The sequence below is a fragment of the Labrus bergylta genome, chromosome 21 (assembly GCF_963930695.1).
Source record: "Labrus bergylta chromosome 21, fLabBer1.1, whole genome shotgun sequence".
In the NCBI taxonomy this organism is placed as follows: Eukaryota; Metazoa; Chordata; class Actinopteri; order Labriformes; family Labridae; genus Labrus; species Labrus bergylta.
Genome location: NC_089215.1, coordinates 14,896,343 through 14,915,930, shown reverse-complemented (window position 1 = coordinate 14,915,930; position 19,588 = coordinate 14,896,343). Strand labels below are relative to the sequence as shown.

The 19,588-nt window shown below is 44.6% G+C and overlaps 1 long non-coding RNA gene across 1 annotated transcript; it reads left to right on the top strand.

Moving 5' to 3' along the window:
- Window positions 1-11,879: 11,879 nt before the first annotated feature.
- On the top strand, window positions 11,880-13,146 carry LOC136177321 (uncharacterized). The gene is made up of 2 exons (XR_010664946.1): window positions 11,880-12,563; window positions 12,782-13,146. It is a non-coding gene; the product is annotated as an uncharacterized lncRNA (long non-coding RNA).
- Window positions 13,147-19,588: the final 6,442 nt, after the last annotated feature.

Sequence of the window (19,588 nt, the reverse complement as noted above, 5' to 3'; positions counted from 1 at the left end):
AGCGTGACAAAAACACTGGATTTAAAGACAAAGCGTCTCATTCCTCTGAGAGCGTTTTATCATCAGAGACACACAGCAGCACATTCCTGCAGCCAAACACTCAGAGGTGACACGTTGCAGGAGCACCTCGCCCCGGCGAGCACCGCGTGTGCTTCTCCTCCAGCGGGTTATGAATAGTTTTGAATCTGCAGAATGCGGCGAGCCTCGGACCTGACCTTCATCAGACGAGGAGCGCTGGAACGAGAATAAAAAAGATGCTGCTCTTGTTTAAAAGGTGTCACATCAGCTTTAAAACACGTTCCACTCCTGAGGCACGTCAGCGTCGCCTGTTTTATAAAAGAACATGGCGTGAGAGAAAAAAATGGCAGCATGTATTGCATGCCTTCACATCTCCAAACTGCTCCAAGTACAACCTCACCGTCCGCTTCACTTTGTTTTATTTAGTCAAGACGGAATAATTCTGCATCTCGCAGTGTTTACAGAGATCTAATGCAGATTAAGTGCTGCAGGAATGTCGAGTAAATGAAGTCATCCAAAGTCAAACCTGCTGGTATTATTGTATGTTGCTGATATAATAAATAGCCCCGCTTTGGACAAAGACTTTGAATAATCTGTGTTTGTGACGAGTGCAGATAGGAGGACTAATATGGCGATTGTGTTTTGTCTAATTGGCAAGCCTCAAAGATTTGCAAACTGTAAACTACGTTCTGTTTCCCCTCTCGTTTTACACAGACTGCTTTAAAAATGCCACATTATCTGGCCAAAGAAACTGAAACAGTGATACCATCCCGATGAGGACAGCAAGTCGAGAGGGGGAGACTCATTCTGGGCACTGAAGCTGCAGGGTGTGAAGAAAGACAGGAGAGCAAAGGAGAGTCCTGACACACACTTAAAGAGCTCTCTCGCTTTTTAAGCTGAGTCCTGACGCGTGTAACGTCTTATCTCCTCCTCTGTGATTTCTGTTGTTTTTCCAAGACAAGCAAAGGCAGAGCCAGAGGAATTCACCGCGGCTCAATTCAATGTGTCCTCTGGGGGAGAAGCACCCAAATAAGCCGCTGGAGCTCGGGGATGGAGGGAGTTGGACGGGGATGGAAAGGGAGGGATGAAAGGAGCGATCAGATGAGGTGGTGAAATGAAAGCTGAGCTGATATCCGAGAGGACAGAGATGTGCTGGTGATATTCAGGACGTGAGAAACAAAGTTCACCGTTGAGTTTTATTGGTCTGAAAGAATAAACGCAGAGGAAGATTTGTAACCTCGGAAATATTCCTCTTCTGTAAATAACTTCTGAGAATTATAACTTCTCCTCTTAGTGTCTTCTGCAGAATCTGTTCTCTCCTTGGATTTAGCAAAACATAACAAGTAAGCAACTGTCTAAAAACCTACAATTATTAAGTTATTTAAGTAATTTGAAATCTCCAACATTTGAGGAACACTTTTAGAGGCGTGTCTAGACTTTTTTAACTTGGATGGCCAACTTGGGGTACTGACTTTTTTGTACCTCTTTCTATCCCCACTGATGATCTGTACTTATAAGCATCACTATTTGGCAACATAAATCTTCTTAGCTTGATTCATTAGAGACTCAAAAACAAAGGTGTGCAAAGTCACAGTTTTAAGTACTTAGAAACAAACTTGTCCTCGGCTCGAGCTGCAATCACCTGTGTCCTGCATTGTTGTGTTAGCATGCTAATGTTAGCGCTCTTTAGTTAGCTTGTAGCTTCACATTGCATGTAAACTGACAGAGAATGAGTGTGATCTTAAAAACTCTTACTAACATCCAAATAATCAGTGAGTACCTTCTTCTTTTCTCTAGTCCTAAAACAGCTTTTATACACAAGGGGAGGAGCCGGCCGTCCCGTCCATGTAAACACGGCACTGACAACAACACAGCCAGCGGGACTCGAGCTTCTCACTCATTGTAGACAGTCATGACTCAGAGAGACACTTACACAGCATACACTGGATTTATGATATATTTATGTGGAACATGTCGCACATTCTTCCTTGTGTGGACGAGATTGTTTTTAAACGGAGGAGGAAAACCTCCGTTTGAAAACAGGCTAGGGAACACATCTGTCTGACAAAAAACAGTAAAGTGTATTTTGCATTGCATGTGACCTTTAATATGCAGATATCTGTTCGTAGAGATTTGTTAGTCTTCTCTCATGGCTTTACAAGACATCCAAAAAAGACAACGCATTACTCCTCAGATATAACATTACACAGCAAACACAGAGGCGTCCAACTCGTGTCCCGGGGACCAAAAATAACATCAGCCACATGATCATACCCTCCATAAAACACGACCCTTTTATTTAGAATGACGTCCTGTAAATCATCATTTAACAAGCTCAGAAACATGGCCGCTTCAAAGAGCACATTTAAGGATTTATGACATTTTGACTTGTTCGCGTTGTTGACCGTACGTTTTATTTATTATGTCCAAGAAGAAGAGCGCTAACCCACTTTGTAGTGCTGAAGGTCAACGTGTAGCTCCAAACTAGTGACCTTTAAAAATAAAGACGTGTAATCGATCTGCGAGGGAGGAAACAAAACGTTTGGGATGAAAAGTTGAAGCTGTTTCAGAAGTGCTGCAGAGATTCAGGCCAGAGCTGACAGCGAACACATTCTGCACGTTAACTCGTTCCAGGACGAAGACGGATCATCACACGGACATCCAATCGCTCCCCTCAACTTCTACAAGAATAATCAGGTGACAAAAACTGTGTGTACGTGTGTGTGTGTGTGTGTGTGTGTGCGTCTGTGTGTGTGTGTGTGTGTGTGTGTGTGTGTGTGTGTGTGTGTGTGTGTGTGTGTGTGTGCAGCTCTGCAGAGACTGATGAATATGTTCTGTGTGTTTTACAGTTAAAATAACGTCCTGTGATGTGAACATGTCACAGAGTCTCCGTCTGTTGTGTCTGTGTTTAACTCTCATGTGAGCTCATCGATTTGCATGCCGCTCTTCAGAGATTTGGCTCCAGAGTGAGAAAACAGAACCAGAAACTTGAGTTTTACTCAAATGATGGAGCTGTTTCAGTTCTGCAGTTTTTAGTCTGAGGTTTTTGGCGTCTTAAATGTGAGTCCTCGTCACCTTTTATACATCTCCTGGCCCGCTTTAATTCCATCGACACAAAATGCAGAGCGCTCGATTCCTTTTAAAACAAGAGGATAATAAGTGATGGGTGATACCAAACTTTATTTTTTGCTGTACATTTTTCATGATCGACTCCAATCATTTCTCTAAATGCTGACATTTGTATTAAGAGTAGGATACTGGCGCCGCGGTCCACCAGCGCCGCGCACTATGTTCCTCTCTCGGGGGCAGCTGTCAGTCTGTATAATATGAAAGCAACTAAGGCGTGCTAACGACAGGACCTACAAACACGTTGAAGAAGAACAAAAATTGTCGTATTAATTTTCATTTTGGCAAAGTTATTTCAGGATCTAACCTCTTACACTGCTGACACACTTACAAGGCTGAAGGCTGAGACTTCATCCTTTCCTCCTGCAGTAACTTTTGTCGGGGGTTAAAGGAGAGTAGGAGACGCTGAATGCTCATGCTGTTGGAACATGAACGCCTACTCAAGTCGGGACAACAAGTCAGAAACTCTGGAAAGAAGAAGTTGGCCGACTTGCCTTCATATTCATCATCAACATGGGTAGGGGAGATGTTCTGTTAATGTACAGCAGCGCAGTTTATCATTATTTTGATCCATAAAATGGAGATAGTTATACTGTATGTAGGCTGTGTCAAGTTCAATATCGAGCAGAGCAATGTGTAACCACATTTAGCTCAGGCATGTGGACGTTAACCTGCAAGAAGGACTGAAGGCTGGAGTTGTTAGCAATGGTAACGTTAGCCATGCTCGGCACACCTATTGACATTGTTTACAGACAGCCAAATTCAACCCACAATGCACTGCTTTGTGGTTCACTTCCCTTGTTTGGTCCGGATCACGTTTTCCACCAACGGCTAACCGAACTGAGACCCCCGTTATAAAGCGTTTGGTTCTTTGGCCCGATCTGACTAAGAGACCAGGTGTAGTTTCAAATGAACCAAACAGCTAAGGTGTGACTGAACCTTAAAAATAAATTCCTGTGTGTGTTTAGGTTTCTGTTAAGGTGTATGTCATGGGCTTGTTTTTCAGATGCAGTCGTATTATCTGCAGCACAGGTCGGTCAGGGAGGAAGGAAGTTCTCCGAATCCAATCCGAGTTAAGTGTTTGCGGATATTTGATGTAAAAAATCGTCGTCAATGTCTCAGCCTTTCCTGCAGTGGATTAATCTCCCACAGGTCAGACTGGTTTCTAATTAGCAGCCAATTATAAAGCTGAGGTTTGAGCGTGACACCTCAGTGTTTGTTTCCCCGCTGCAGAGTGTGCAGCTCCGATATGACCCGGCACCAGTATCCATGCTCATACTGTGGATCAGTGCTCACAGAGGGGCCTTCACATGACACACACACACACACACACACACACACACACACACACACACACACACACACACACACACACACACACACACACACACACACACACACACACACAGCAGAGAAGTGCTTAGTGCGGCTTCTAACAGGATAATTCCAACAGGAAAGCATAGATTTAACTGATTCCAATAAGACGGCTGTTATATTTATGTTTCCAGGACATTTTAATTTGTCTTATTATCTTCAGTCTTTCTTCTTGTTCCCTGTTTGTCAGAAACACTGATTACGACTTTATCAGATTATAATCTAATCATCTGAATATTGGGCTTTATTGAAAACCTCTGAACTTTAACACAGAAAGAAGCCGCTGCATTAAAGGGGTCGAGAGCGATAAACAACATAAACATTAAAAATCATCCCAGGCATGATCCTCAGGGGAACAGGGGGAAACATATAAATGCAATAAGGCTTTAGAGCGTTGGTATTAAACAGGCTGAACGTTCTTCAGTAGCTCTGTTTGCATGTCACAGCAGCACGTGTTTCTGAGCTGGTGAGAGAAGTCAGAGAATAAGCGGCTCGGCGACATAATGTCTTGATGTCTAATTCAAAAAGACTCAGTCAAGACTCAAAGCTCGATCCGAAGAGAACTGGACTTGGTTGAAGATCTTGAAGACGTTCTACACCTCCTCTGAAAGGCTTCTTTAGCTCAAACTCCAGCTAGACAACAGCTGATTGTCAAAATACTTCAGGCCCGTCTCCGCTCCAGCTCGCAGCCTGTTACTACGCAACTTTGAATCAGCATTTCCAATATGGCGACCTATGGGCTTTAAAAGTTCGCTTCAGAAACCAATGGGTGACATCACTGAGACTGAGATGTCCATCTATACCTCAACACAATCTATGCTCAAACAGGCCATTTGGAGATTTTCCCTTCATGACATCATAGGTGGGTGAGACTCCCACAGCTAGGTGTTTGTTCTGCCCTCTGAGTCTGCCTTCTCACCGTAAACAATAGGACATGGAGCGAGAAAGCCCGAGACACCCAAACCCTTCCAGAGAGGGGGCGTGGTCAGACACAGCTCATTTACATTTAAAGGTACAGACACAGAAACAGCCTGTTCTGAGCAGGGCTGAAATAGAGGGGTTTATAGACATGATCAAATACAGGATCAGAGTGGATTTAGAACAAGAAGCTTCACAGATATGAGGAGCTCTGAGGCTTATTTACACTGATTGAAGAGGAGGAGAATATGTGACCTTTAATAATAATGATCTTATTTACATTGTTACCGTCTACGTGAAAATGATCTGCAGGATGTTTCCAGCTTTGTACTGCCGCTCCTCAGCTGATTAAAATGCCAGCTCTTATAAAAACACATTAACATGAATCTGTGTACCGAGCTGACATGTAACAATGTGCTCCGTGCTGCTGGATGTTCTGGGACAATGGAAGTGAAAAGCAACAGATCTGGATTTGATTGATGTTCCTCTACAGCGTTTATTTTCTCTGATTTCTGCAGAACCAAACAAACAGCATGAGAGCTCGAGCTCCTCTGACACACACACACACACACACACACACACGCACACACACACACACACACACACACACACACACACACACACATATCAGTCAGGAGTCTTCAGACTGCAGCTGTTTGAAGAGAAGGGGAGAAACACGCTGCCTGATCTGTAAATATCTGAATAATTGGTTCATTCTGGTCGTTATTTTCTGCTCTCATACTTGTCAACCAACTACTTTGCTTTAGAAAAACAATCAAACTGTTGTTTTAGAACAGAATTACAAAGATAAACTCTGATAAACAAAACAGTCACATTACTACAAACAGAATCGACTGAGAAATGATAATGATTATCGAGCTTTGCTGCAGCATACTTGCCTGCTCCATACTTCAAAATAAAGACTGTTGGTTCTCTTCCAGCATCATTTCTGGACATTAGGATCTGTACTTTGGTTTTTGTGTGCAGTCCAAGTTAAGTGACAAAGTCACTGAAGAGCAATTAGGTCTGAATTTAGTGCAAGTATGGGGAAATGAAGGGTTAAAATTTTTTTTAATTGAACAACAACACTCCAATCTTTGACGCCTCTTTAAATCACAACACCTCATTAAATGGTACTTTGACGCCAAACCCTGATATTTTCCTAAACCTAACCTTTACTTCACAAATCTAGTACAAGCGAGCAAGCTTGTACTTGCTTTGGAAGATGAATAAATAATATACCACAGACTGTAGATATTAACGGACGAAGCCTGAGTGCTGTCCCCCGTCTGTTCCTGCAGGAGGCGCTGGAGTCCCATCGATGGCGGTCTCTATGCTGGAAATTCTGTCTCAGCCTAACTTTCAGTCAACCTAACGACAGGCTGAGAGCTGGAGCTAAGGCGGGTTTTAAACCTTCTCACAAACCGTTACACCGCACCCGCCTGTCAATCAGGTCAGCTACGTGCCAACTAAAAATCAAAACAAAGCCGTTTTCAAAACATTCAACAAACGTACAGCATGTGTCAATCAAGACATGAGCTAATCAGACCTATTTGTTTTTTTTTAACCAGGCTGTAAACATGTTAATCTCTGCTGTAAAAACAGGCTTTTTTGAATGGGTGTGTATGTGACTTCCTGTGCTTCTGCAGCCAGCCTCTAGTGGACACTCGAGAAACTGCAGGATTTTACACTTCAGCATCAGCTTCATATTTCAACACTGGAGGTTGCCGCTTGATGAATGCCTTTTATCCTGCTCTTTCTATGTTAAGTCTCCCCGTCTAAAATCTCATACAGAGACATTTTAAAACCAACATTACAACAAACAGCAGGTAACAATAGATTTCAAGAGTAATGTAAGGGATTTTAAGGCTTTTCAACATCTTCTGTGGCCTTTACAGAGAAGCTTTATCCAACATTTCAGGAAGTAATATTTGTTTTTTGTCCTCTGGTTAGAAATAAAGTTGTAAACGTTCACTGCAGGTTTGAAGCAAACTCTCTTTCTGATTCAGGATGTAAACAAGACCAGGAAGAAGTCAAGTAAAAGCTAAAGGGGCATGAATGGTTAGGGTTAGGGATGCATGGAGGCATGGAGCTCCTTATGCACAGGGTCAAGTGTTGTGTTTTTATCACTGTTTCAAAGCCCATAATGTACCACTGCGGTCCCTCCGTCGCCGCGGCTCGTCGTGACACTCGTGTTTTGACGGAGAACAGCGAAGCCCGCTGCCTGGGTAATCCCAGATTTCCTTCAGCGCAGCTCTGAGGTTAGCACAGGGCTTGACTAATAGCTTTCTTTTCAAATGATCGCTTTGCTACACGACTTCAGAAGGAGGCAGCCAGCGTGAAATTCAATTACGGCGCACACGCTCCGCAGCCCCGTCCTGAGCTGTCCGCTTTAATCCCTCGCCTGCCCTGAAGGATTCTGGTTCAGATGGACCCTCCTCTCCTCTCAGAGACTTCTCCTCACGTCTGTGTTACGTGTCCTGAACAACGTGTGTTTTCCTCCTGGCTCCGGCCTATCGCTGGCTCCCTTTGACCTTCAGAATCTCCTTTGGGTCTTTCTCCTCCCTGCTAAAATATATATTCCTCTTATCCGCACAATCTTAACCTCGCCACTCTTACTGTTATAATTGACTCTAAAAAAAAAAAATTTGTCCTGAAAATGAATTTCCCAGTGAGCACTTTTAGAGCCGGTTTAATTTGTTTCTCATGTATCTGAGGAAAAGCAGAAGAAGCATCGTTAAGGAGGAGGTCACATTGTATGTGTCAACATGAGTGTGTCATGGCGGATGGCTATGTATTTCCTGTTGGCTTCAAAAAGTCCACATTTCCACCTCCACTTTCCCAGCTTCAACAATGGAAACACTCGTAAATATGGCGGTTGTCAATGAAACGGCTTATTACCGCCATTGACTGTGTATCCTCAGTAAGATCAGCCATTGTTTTCTGAGGAGGCGTTATGAAACACCAATGGCGGTGGTCACATCGAAAATGCTGACTCTGGCTAACTTTAGATCGATCTAGTGTTGTAGTCCAGACCACACTAACCAAGATAAAGAGAAACCCGAGACCAAGGCAGGGTGAGACTGAGACAAGAACAAGACCAAGACCAAGGCACGATGAAACTGAGACGAGACGAGACCAAGACCGAGACAAGACCAAATCATGATCTTGTGTGCAGGGGGCGTGTCACTCACTTAGATCGTAACACCGTTAAGGTTGCTGCCGTAACCGGGGGCTAAAAATCAAACTACAAATGAATTGAAGTTATTTGTTTCTTTTAGAAAGAGGCGTGTTCTTTCTAATCTCAGTAATGAAGTGAAAAAAAGCCTGTCAGTGGTGGTCCTGACCGGTCTAGATTTAAAATCAGAAGTCTGTCCAGTCTGAGACCGAGTGAAAATGCTTTTGATTCCGAGACGAGACCGAGACCTTTTAAAAAGAGACCAATTTTGAGTACTGCTACACTAGATCAATTTAAAAAGAGCAGAGGGGGACCTTTAGCGCCTCACGTGCCCACCTGTCTGTCAACTCAGCCACGCCCCTAACTATGCAAATGTGGCCATCCCAGGCAGTCCGTCCATCTGTTAATCCTTAATCATCAGCAGTCAAGGAAGCTGAAGGTGCTTTGAAACAGATGATAAACAGACACTAAAAATGGGGGCCAGTAGAAAGCAAAACATTTTTTCGACCTTAGTATAGAAAATATTGGGACCAGTAGTTTAGTAGGTCAAAAGTCAGTCAAGGAAGCAAAACATGGCACATAGTTTACATATATTGAGAGGGGCTTACCCCAGTTTAGACTGTAAACTCCTAATGTAAAGTGAGAACAGAGAGCTGAGCAGGCATTTCAAAAGTATCGTGGGAGGCAGGATCAGTAAAGACACTGAAACTCCAAACATTAGCTTCTCTTTTCTCTCCTCTCAGGTTTAATCACGTCTCGTTTCTAAATCACTAATACAACTCAAGGTCAACAACACAGACCCAGACATGCGGTGGTCTCCGAGTCGGATGTCTGTTTAAGGGGCGAGGTTTGAAGGTGGGCCAATACCAGACGCTCTGAGCAGCCAGGACCGCCGAGAAATGCAGGGGAGGTTTCCTGCAGCGGATCCTGGGCTGGGAACAGAGTCTCCCAGACCCCTCTCCCATCCACAGACCCCCAAGAGAACGAGACAAAGAGGAGGGGGACCACACTGTTCTTATACTTAAAATACCTCTATTTAACTCTGCTGGCTCCTCTGCATGTCTTCTTCTTCCTCTGTCCTAATCTGGCTCTGTGTCCTTGGACTCTCACTCTCACTTTTTTCTCACTATTTCTCTTTCTCTCTCCTCTGCTGTGACACTTTCTCCACTTTATTTCCCGTCGTGTGTGTGTGTGTGTGTGTGTGTGTGCGTGTGTGTATGTGTGTGTGTGTGTGTGTGTGTGTGTGCGTGCGAGTCTCTGAGGGCTGGACTGGAAGCAGCCGTTGTGGTCTGGCCTGTGGTCAGGCGCTCATTCACTGATTTGCAAAGCATAATGACATAATACTATGATTTGTGCTGCAGAGCAATAATGTTCCCGAGAGTTCAGATTTATGACAAAATGTGACATTTCTCTGCTGCAACACTGCAAGAAATAAAACAGAAACAAAGACATAAAACTCTTGACACTTCCTCACAGCTTATCCTTTTCTTCTACTGTATTCACACTAGGGACGACATGTATCAGAGATTACGGCCTCACTGAACCGGTTCACACAAATCTGAGAAGGGGGAATCATTATTAAGAAACTGGACGGATATGAGGGGGCATTAATTCTTCTTATCAGATGGATGTATGGGAAATCCCATGCTTTCTGTCTCCACAGACAGTGGTGGTGTCATGAGGGCCGAGCGGCTGGGGACCCACAAATCACTTCTGTGAGTATCAGCCGACTAAATCCAATCTGAAGTCCGGCGGCTCCACGTGAACTTTCACACTGTCTGTTTACTCGGCTCTGGAAGTCTCCGGATCATCCAGTCAAGATTATATGACGGCCTGTAATGATTTCAAAAAAGCCAAACAAAACTCCTGAGCCAAGGCCAAGAACGAAGGGCTCCCAGGGGGCCGCTGGTGTGGGGGCGGAGGTGGAGGACCGTGGAATGGAAATAGCTGTTTGTTGCAGTGGGGAAAGCCCCCATAGATTCTGGGACAGTGACCGCGAGCAGGCCTGATGGACAAACAGCTGGAGTTAGCGGTGGTTGTAGGAGTGATGTTAAGTGACGGGCCCTTTGGCAGCACTGAGCAGCATATTTGTTTGGGTCTGTTTGTAGCCCAGAAGATGGGAAACAAGCTGGGTCTGTGTTCTCGGGAGGTCCTGGGGGAGCCGAGGACCGGAGGGAAGAGATTCTGCCAAAATGCCATGTCTGCTTGGCAAAGAAGACGTGCACGCCACGCTTGTCCTGCTCACGGGACGGAGTTTGTCTCGTCAAGGTCGATGAAAGAGAACAGTTTGACATCGGAGTCACAGCTCGCAGGAACATCAGGGTCAGCGATACACGCACACACGAGACATGAACATAAATAAACAGCAGCAACACAGAGTGACACTCTGACGCTTCATATCACACTGATGGGAAATTTAGAGCACATTCTTGAAATAGTTGGAGCATTAAGTAATACAATGAAGAGCCCCGCTTTAAAACCAGTTATGAGAAACCATGAATACAACCAGTAAGGCCTCTGAATTCTTACATCCACGTTTCCAAGACATCGTGTCTTAAACTTTGGTGAGATTAACCTCGACATAAATTGACGTCATTTCAGCGTGCATGTTAACAGCGCCGAGCCTTCATGCTGCCGGCGTGAGCAGCTCAGGTGCATCTCACACTCGGAGAATAGGAGACTCTGCTGACTTTTACCACAAGCCACAGCAGTTTGCATATTGCATATTTGCAGATTTGTGGAGAGCTTGCCTGTGTTAGTTAAGGGAAGGTGTTAGATTGACAGCAGTGTTCTTAGATGTCATAAGCCTGTTGGTTACTCCGAGCGCTCTCTCAGTCTCTCCCTGTTGTTTTTACAGGACCGCAAAAAGTGCTGTTAACTAAGCTCAGCCATCGTCATGTCTTTACGTTGATTCCACGACGGCCTAATATCGCCGTCCCAGTCTGTGAGTTCACGTTGTGTTTCAGCATTGCAGAAGCACAGCAGGAGCTCCTGATAAACACACAGACATCAATCAAACAATCACTCAAACTTTATTTCTATAGCACCTCAGAGTTGTTGTGTAAGTTGTGTAAAGCAAAGTGCTTTACAAAAGTGCAGAATATGTGATTGACATAAAAAGTAGTTTCATGTCATGCACACACACACACACACACACACACACACACACAGCGCTGTGCTCCCCTCCTGGCTCAGCTGATCCCGTCTCTACTCTGTAACGCCTCTGAAGACGGCACAGAGGGGGGGGGTCACTTCATCCCTCAACTCAGCGTGGCTGCATGTTATCGGACATGTCAGTCTACTGAATGACGGACGGCAACAAAGACATGAAAGCTGCCCCCCAAAGTGCCTGGTGGGACTTACTCATTACTCACCACAAATAACTAAAATATTAGACATTACATGATGACTGAACAGTTTAATATACATGATATCGAAGATGCAACAAGAGAACGAGGGATGCCCAGTGTCCATAAACAGGCTTCACATTACATTGTGTCCCACAGTTTCAGTATTTAATTTGTTTGCGCAGCTTCTTTCTGAAGTTCATATTAAGTGTATGTGCATATTTCTGCCTCACAGTCATAATAATAAAGTCAGCTGGTATTTAAGACTCAGTGCCAGCCTTCATATCTGAATGACAGGTGATCTGTTGAGAGCTGTGGGAAAGCAGAGTCCTGCATAATGAATAACGAGGACGCTGCTGTTTAGTAAAAGCTGGAAATAGAAAGATAAATGCACGACATCATGTGAGGTGCCTCACATCAACCTGAGTCAAAACGCCTCAGCTGATTGTTACTCCTCAGATTGTTTGTCAGACTGTGGAGGAGCGATGATCCTCTGACTGATTCCAATCCGTTGAATTATGTGTAACCTGTTGTGACGTCTTTCTGGCTCATCTGCAGCAAGATGGCGTCCTCTCGAAAAGCCGAGTGAGAGACTTTTAAATGTAAGTAACTGATTTCATCTCAATCAAATAGTTGCAAATGATAATGTTTAAACAGAACAAAAGAGGCCTTAAAATGTCAGGCTCTCTTTGAAATAACAGGCTAAGTTACATGATGTTATTTGTGTTTTCTAGTTCTGGTGCAGCTGTTGAGGTTGCTCGGCGACAGGGGCAGGGCTTTGTAAATCCTTTTTCGACCATACCGTCTCATTTCGTTTCAGCCTGGCCCCCAATTCCCAATAAAGTCTGTACACCCCACGGTCCATCAGCGCCATGGTTTCGCACCGTCTGACGGCGCGCACTCTGCCTCACTGGACCCGTTTCTTAAACGTGAGCGCGGCTGAACGCGGCCATGAGCAACTGTACACACATCACAGGAGAACTACAAGATCACAGGAGAACTACAAGATCACAGGAGAACAACAAGATCACAGGAGAACTACAAGATCACAGGAGAACTACAAGGTCACGCAGGAATAAGGACAACAATGTGCAAACAACATGTTGCTTTGTCTCTCTGAGGATGATTTGTTGTTCATTCGGTGCCTGTTCTGACGTCATGTTGATAAAGTGATGGAAAACATGATCTTGAGTCTGTATGTTGTGTTTTATTTTGAAACTGACCGGACCCTCCGTGTGTTTCCTTATCTGACTTCCTGTCCAGGAGTGACGCGTGTCGAGCTGGACAGGGCAATAGGACACAGCTATTGTTGCACCCTACAGTACTTTATCTATGTTATTGACATTCTGTTTTAGGTCCTCTCTCTTTGGATTAAAACGTCAGCGTGTCAGTCTTTCAAAAGACTTTCAGTGTATTGTAGGCATTACAAATCAACTTAAGCCTGATACCTTGTTGCATAATCAGAAGTTTCCACTTCTAGCGGGCAGGTTGTCGGGGGGGAATGGTGTTTTTTTTTTCTTTCACATGGCAACAGGGACTTTAAAAACATGAGGCAGATACCCAGAGGATTAGAGAGATCTGTCTGAAGACTCTGACAGCAGGCTTGTTCCCCTTATCCAGTGACTGATGAAAAGCTCAAAACCCATTGGCTATTATCTGACGATTATATCCACCTCTTTGAACAACAATCAAACTTGTCTGTGGACTTACACTGATAGAAACGTAAAAATACCTACCACCCTAAAGAACATGGTGAGGAGAAGTTCACGACTTCCACGGGCCTCAGGACGCTGGACGTCAGTCAGTAGCTGGTGGTGCTGAGAAAGTCACTCAAGGTCACACCTACACATTCACACCGTGATGGTAGAGGCTGCTGAGTAAAGTGACATCAGAAGTAACTTATCCCATTCATACATTCACACGCCACCGCAGAAGCAGAGGGAGAAACTTGAGGTTCAGTTTCTTGCCCAAGGACACATCGGACATGTGGCTGGAGGAGCCGGGGATCAAACCTGCGACCTTCCGTCCACCACTGATCCACAGGTGCCCCAATAATACATTTGAATGATGATTATTGGGATGACAGACACTTCCAAACTTCACACATTAACTTAAACTCATAATTCTATAGAAACATTTTGTTTTTACGGTGGCCCGGAAGGTCAACTGCAAAATCATTTCACAAAACGTCAAGATTTCATACTTGTTTGTGATTGGTCAGAACCATAGTCCTTAGCAACAGTCATACGTCATTTCTTGTTTACATTTGTAGAACTTTCACAAAGAACAAAATGTAAACAGGAAATTACGTTTTATTTTCAGAATAAAAGACTCCGTTTCAACGGTTCATGCCGTATATTTGTTTTAAATGGTTTTATACGGTTTTATACCACATAACTTCATATTATCTCGCACTGTCGCAAGTGAATCTGTGAACGCAGCCTGCGGGTGCAAGCAGCCGTAACAGACCGGAGTGGATATGCAATGCACACGTATCTGGTGGAAGTTCTGGGTCAGTCTTTCTGAAATGTTTTTGGAGTTGACCTTCAGGGCCACCGTAAGTTTTGCTGCTCAGTCTGCAGGATAGGCTGCAGTTGTTATCACAGACGTATGAGTGTACTACAGCTCTCTGTCACAAAAAGGGTCAGCTGCAGGTTTTTTTTTTTCTTTTGGGGGGGGACTGCGACACCCTCAGCACCACCCCCCCCGTCTCCATTTCTAAGAGGAAGTCTGAGCCCTCTGTGGGTACCATAGTGGCAACATGTACAGTGCACTCCAGAGCATCAGATAATCAAAAACAAAAAGGCTTGATTTAATGCACAATAACATTCCCCGTTTTCATGTAGCATGTTCACAAACTGAACATGCATGCCAACTTCACCTGTTCCCATGGCAACAGCATCTGTAATAGGTAATTTTTCATGACGTGAGACCGTGTTATCTGATAATTCCCACAGTGCTTCACGCAGAAATCACACGAAACCAAACCACATGTGCAGTAAACATGAACGGGACGGACCGGCAGAGAGACGGCAGGCGCGGTTCAAGAGCCGACCATGAAAAATGAAAACGTCTCTGTCATCCTGAGAAAGTTTTAATATCAGACCAATCCGATCTGTGATGCTCTGAGAGTCTGGGGAAGAGGAAGAGTAGTGATGGGGATGCCATGTGCAGCTGGCAGCATTAAAAGCAAACATGTTGCCCGTCACTGAGCGATGAATCATGGGGGGGGGGGGGGGGGGGGCTCTGTGAATGTGAATGTGTGGATTTAGCCTCGGTCAGACTGTGTGGGAAACACAAAGAGGGGCTGGCCGAGTCAAATGGGTCGTCCTGCTCCCAAAGACTTCATTCTGTCTCTCTTTTCTCTCACTGTCCTTTTTAAATGTCATTCTTCCTTCTCGTGCTCTCTCATATCTCTAATTCACACGTTACCTTACTTACTGATTCAAAATCTGTACTCAGGGGTCTGGGTTTTCAGAATGTGTAATGGTCTGGTTTGTGGTTTCCATTTGTAGTACGTTTATAGTCCGAGAAGTATTGACCAACCACGTATCAGCAGACTTTGCTGTATGCAGGAAAAAAACAGTCTGTTTCATACAATCCTTCATAATGACACCCTGATCCCATCAGCTGTAATCTGACGAGGATTTAATTATCTCTAAACCGATACCTGTCTCTCAGAGCAGCTCACCATGAACAAACATTTCCACCTGATCCAAACGATCGATCCGACTTCCATTCAACAAACAAACTTTTTCAAAGTTGTTTTCTTCTTCTCTTGACGGCAGACCTGACAATGCTCGACTTTTGACTTTTTTAACTAATCTGCAATGTCTTAATAAAAAAAAATTAAGCTATATTTTGGGCTTTTAAGTCTTTATTTGATGGGACAGTTGATAGAGTAGGAATCCAGGGAGAGAGTGGGGAATGAAATGTGGGAAACGAGCGCTGCCCGCTTGGAGGATGATCGCCTCCATGGGGCGTGACCATAGACAGTAAATAATATTGGACTTTGATATCAACACATGGCCACTTCTCACTTTGCTGATTGGACTGTGAAAACTGCAACAGGCAAAAGGAAGTCTAGGTCAGAAGTTATTTATGGCTAACCGCTGGCTACACCGAACAGCTGACAAGTTGACCATATTTTGTGGGTACTGATATTATCTGCATTTCTGTTTTCTTGCCTTTTGTCAGTCACTGGGTGTAGAAAGGGGAACAAGCCTGCTGTCAGAGTCTTCAGACAGATCTCTCTAATCCTCTGGGTATCTGCCTCATGTTTTTAAAGTCCCTGTTGCCATGTTAAAAAAACAAAAAAAACATCCCCCCCGACAACCTGCACGCTAAAAGTGGAAATTTCTGATGAAGATCTGGATTATACAACAAGGCATCAGGCTTAAGTCGGTCTGTACTGCCTACAATACACTACTAGTTATCGATAGCTTGTTGCCATCTTAACGGTTTACTCTGAACTCATCAGCAGCTCGGAAAACCTCCAGCACTAAAAAGCTTTTCACACCGCAGGTCACACCTACACGTTCACACACTGATGGTAGAGGCTGCTGAGTAAAGAGTCCATCAGTATTAACTCATCCATTCATACACATTCACACACCACTGATGAAGCAGCGGGAGCAATTCAGGGTTAAGTGTCTTGCCCAAGGACACGTTGGACATGTAGCTGCAGGAGCTGGGAATTGAACCCTCGGCCTTCTGGGAATTGAACCCTCGGACCTTCTGGGAGACAACAGACTCTACCAACCGAGCCACAGCCGCCCCAGAACAATACATTAACAATTTGAACTTTGACATTAATAACCTCCAACCTCCTCCGTCTGCTGGTATGAACATAAATGTCTCGATCCGTTTCTAAATGTTTTATCATTAGAAGCTCAACACTCTGCAGCGGTTACGAGCCCGTGCTGTACATTAAATCTCTTTATGATTAATGCGTCAACAGAGAGGACAGAGACCCCTCCCCCTTCTTTCCTATAGGCTGATTCGGAAACAACAAACACACACACACACACACACACACACACACACACACACACACACACACACACACACACACACACACACACACACACACACACACACACAAACTTCAGAGTAAAAACCAACTATTTTAAAGACCCTCTCGCTCTCATTGCACCTGTTAACCAACTCCGGCTCTGTTTTTTCTGAGGCCGACAGGAAAAGGGCTTGAAATAGCTTTCCCATGAGCCTCTGGTCTAAAATAAAACAAAGGGGCTGGGGGGAGCCGCCTACCACTCTGTTGTGACCCTGTCATGGGAACCATGCTGGACTGTCTGCACAGATTGAAGCGGAATAAATGAAACCGTTATCCCTGAGTGTGTCTATTTACATCCTGAATGCATATGCTCATTTATCTTCAGAAATAATAAACACACACACACACACACACACACACACACACACACACACACACACACACACACACACAAGGCTAGTTTTAAATGTGCGTGTGTGTGTGCGTGTGTGCGCTTGCAGGCTGGTTCTACACGTGCTTCTTCTGCTGGAGACTCGTCTTTAATTCAGATGACACAGTGTGAACAGCAATTTAAAGTGTGGGAGTGAATAAGAAGCCAATAAGACCTGTAAACAAAAAGGGCACGCTCGCTGTGCACGCCAAAGTAAACACACGCACACGCAGCACGCTTCAACAAAAACATTTACATTAAACACAGCACACAAAAGACCGTTTATTAAAAGAAAACAAGAATGCTTCACAACTTACAAAGTTGGAGCATCTCTGGAAACTCAAACAGGCTCTTCACCCGGCAGAGGAGCAGGAGGATTCCTCCACGGTGAATCAGGTTTTTTTAGAGGGGGGGGGGGGGGGGGGGGGGGGGGGGGGGGGGGGCAGGCGGTGAAGCAGAATGGGCTTAACAGAAGCACACGAAGCGGTGCCGTTCACCTTGCTCTGCTTCATTCTCAGACGGCGGCTATTTTAGGGACCTCTGATGACTCCGTCTTGGCCACATCTCCCTTTTTCCACTGCAGAAAAAAAAAGTTATTCATAATCCTCCCAATAACTCAACTCTATTTGTCCAGTGTGATAAAGCAAAGGGAGCGTTCACAATCTACATTTGCATTCTTCAGAAGTGATCGTGTTTGCAGGCTGGAGTCGGGGAGGCTGTTTACACGGGGACGCCTCAGAGATCCACACAGGAGACAACCAAAGGCCTCCTGGGTGGGCAGAGTTTCACCCACTGATGCTCCGAAGAAAGAACAAAACTCTGAGGAATTAACAGATTCAGAGCAAACCGCCCGCCTAACGACTCGGCCCTCCTCTCAGCATCATTATCTGGACTTCAGAGCCTGTCGTTTTTTAAGAGCGAGGTTTGAAAAATGAGCAGAAATCCTCCTGAAAATAGAAACAGCAGGTCACTGACAGAGGGAATCCCCCCTTTAATCTCATCTGTGCACTTTCAGGGAAGTTTAGGGTGCAGGTCAGGACCAGGAGAGCCAAAGGTTTAGAGTCAGGCATCTGATCTGAAGGGTCACAGCTCGGGGGAGACCTCGGATCCTGTGCCGCTTTTATCTCGGCTGAAAATAATCAAAAACACACACTGGAGTGATTCTCTGAGAGTATTTCTGCCTAGTAAGAATACTATTGTAGGTAGATCATGATCAGAATACATCACATATTGACCTTCTTTTGTAGTTTTTTAACAAGCTTAAAAGTTTAACAAGCTTCTAAAATCAAAGCAGGTTAAAGTAATTATCAGTTAAGCCTGGGTGACAGTAGATTTGCACTTGAAAGCTTAGGGAAGCAGATCTGTTGTGCTGATCTGTCCACCTCTGCCACGACTGAAGAGCAGGAATTTTTACATTTGGAAGGCTGAAAAAAGTGTAAAAATAGATTAAACCCCTCTATTTCAGCCCTGCTCAGAACAGGCTGCTTCTGTGTCTGTACCTTTAAATGTAAATGAGCTGTGTCTGACCACGCCCCCTCTCTGGAAGGGCTTGGGTGTCTCGGGCTTTCTCGCTCCATGTCCTATTGTTTACGGTGAGAAGGCAGACTCAGAGGGCAGAACAAACACCTAGCTGTGGGAGGGGCTACTGCCCTTTGTGATGTCATGAAGGTAAAATCTCCAAATGGCCTATTTGAGCACACATTTTCTGAAAAGTGGAGCAGGCAAAAGACGAAGAGGATGGACTTTTCTCATCATTGGGGGGTTTGTAGACGGACTAGAGACACATATTAGCGTTAGAAAAACGTGTCACATCATATGTGACCTTTAAAGGATTTCTGACAAACAAAAAACCTTTTTTACAGTTGCTAAAATTGTTATTTTTGGCTGTTCTTTCTGTATTCTTCAAACTTTTTGATTTATTGTTTGTTTATTTTTTCACTTGACTATCGATCTTTGTCTGCAGCCCGGCTCTGACATGAGCAAATTCTTACAAGTCAAAGTCATGTTTGGCTCAAGTTGCCATGAAAAGATTGTTTTTATCTGAACTTTATCCTCCACCGGACTCTTAACGCTCAGCTTGAACACTTGTGTTGAACTCCAGAGCTGTTTCAGGACGAGTGGCCTGCACAGCGCCCTCTCTCCTCTCACAGCCTCGCTCGGACTACACTCCTCTTCTGCTCAAC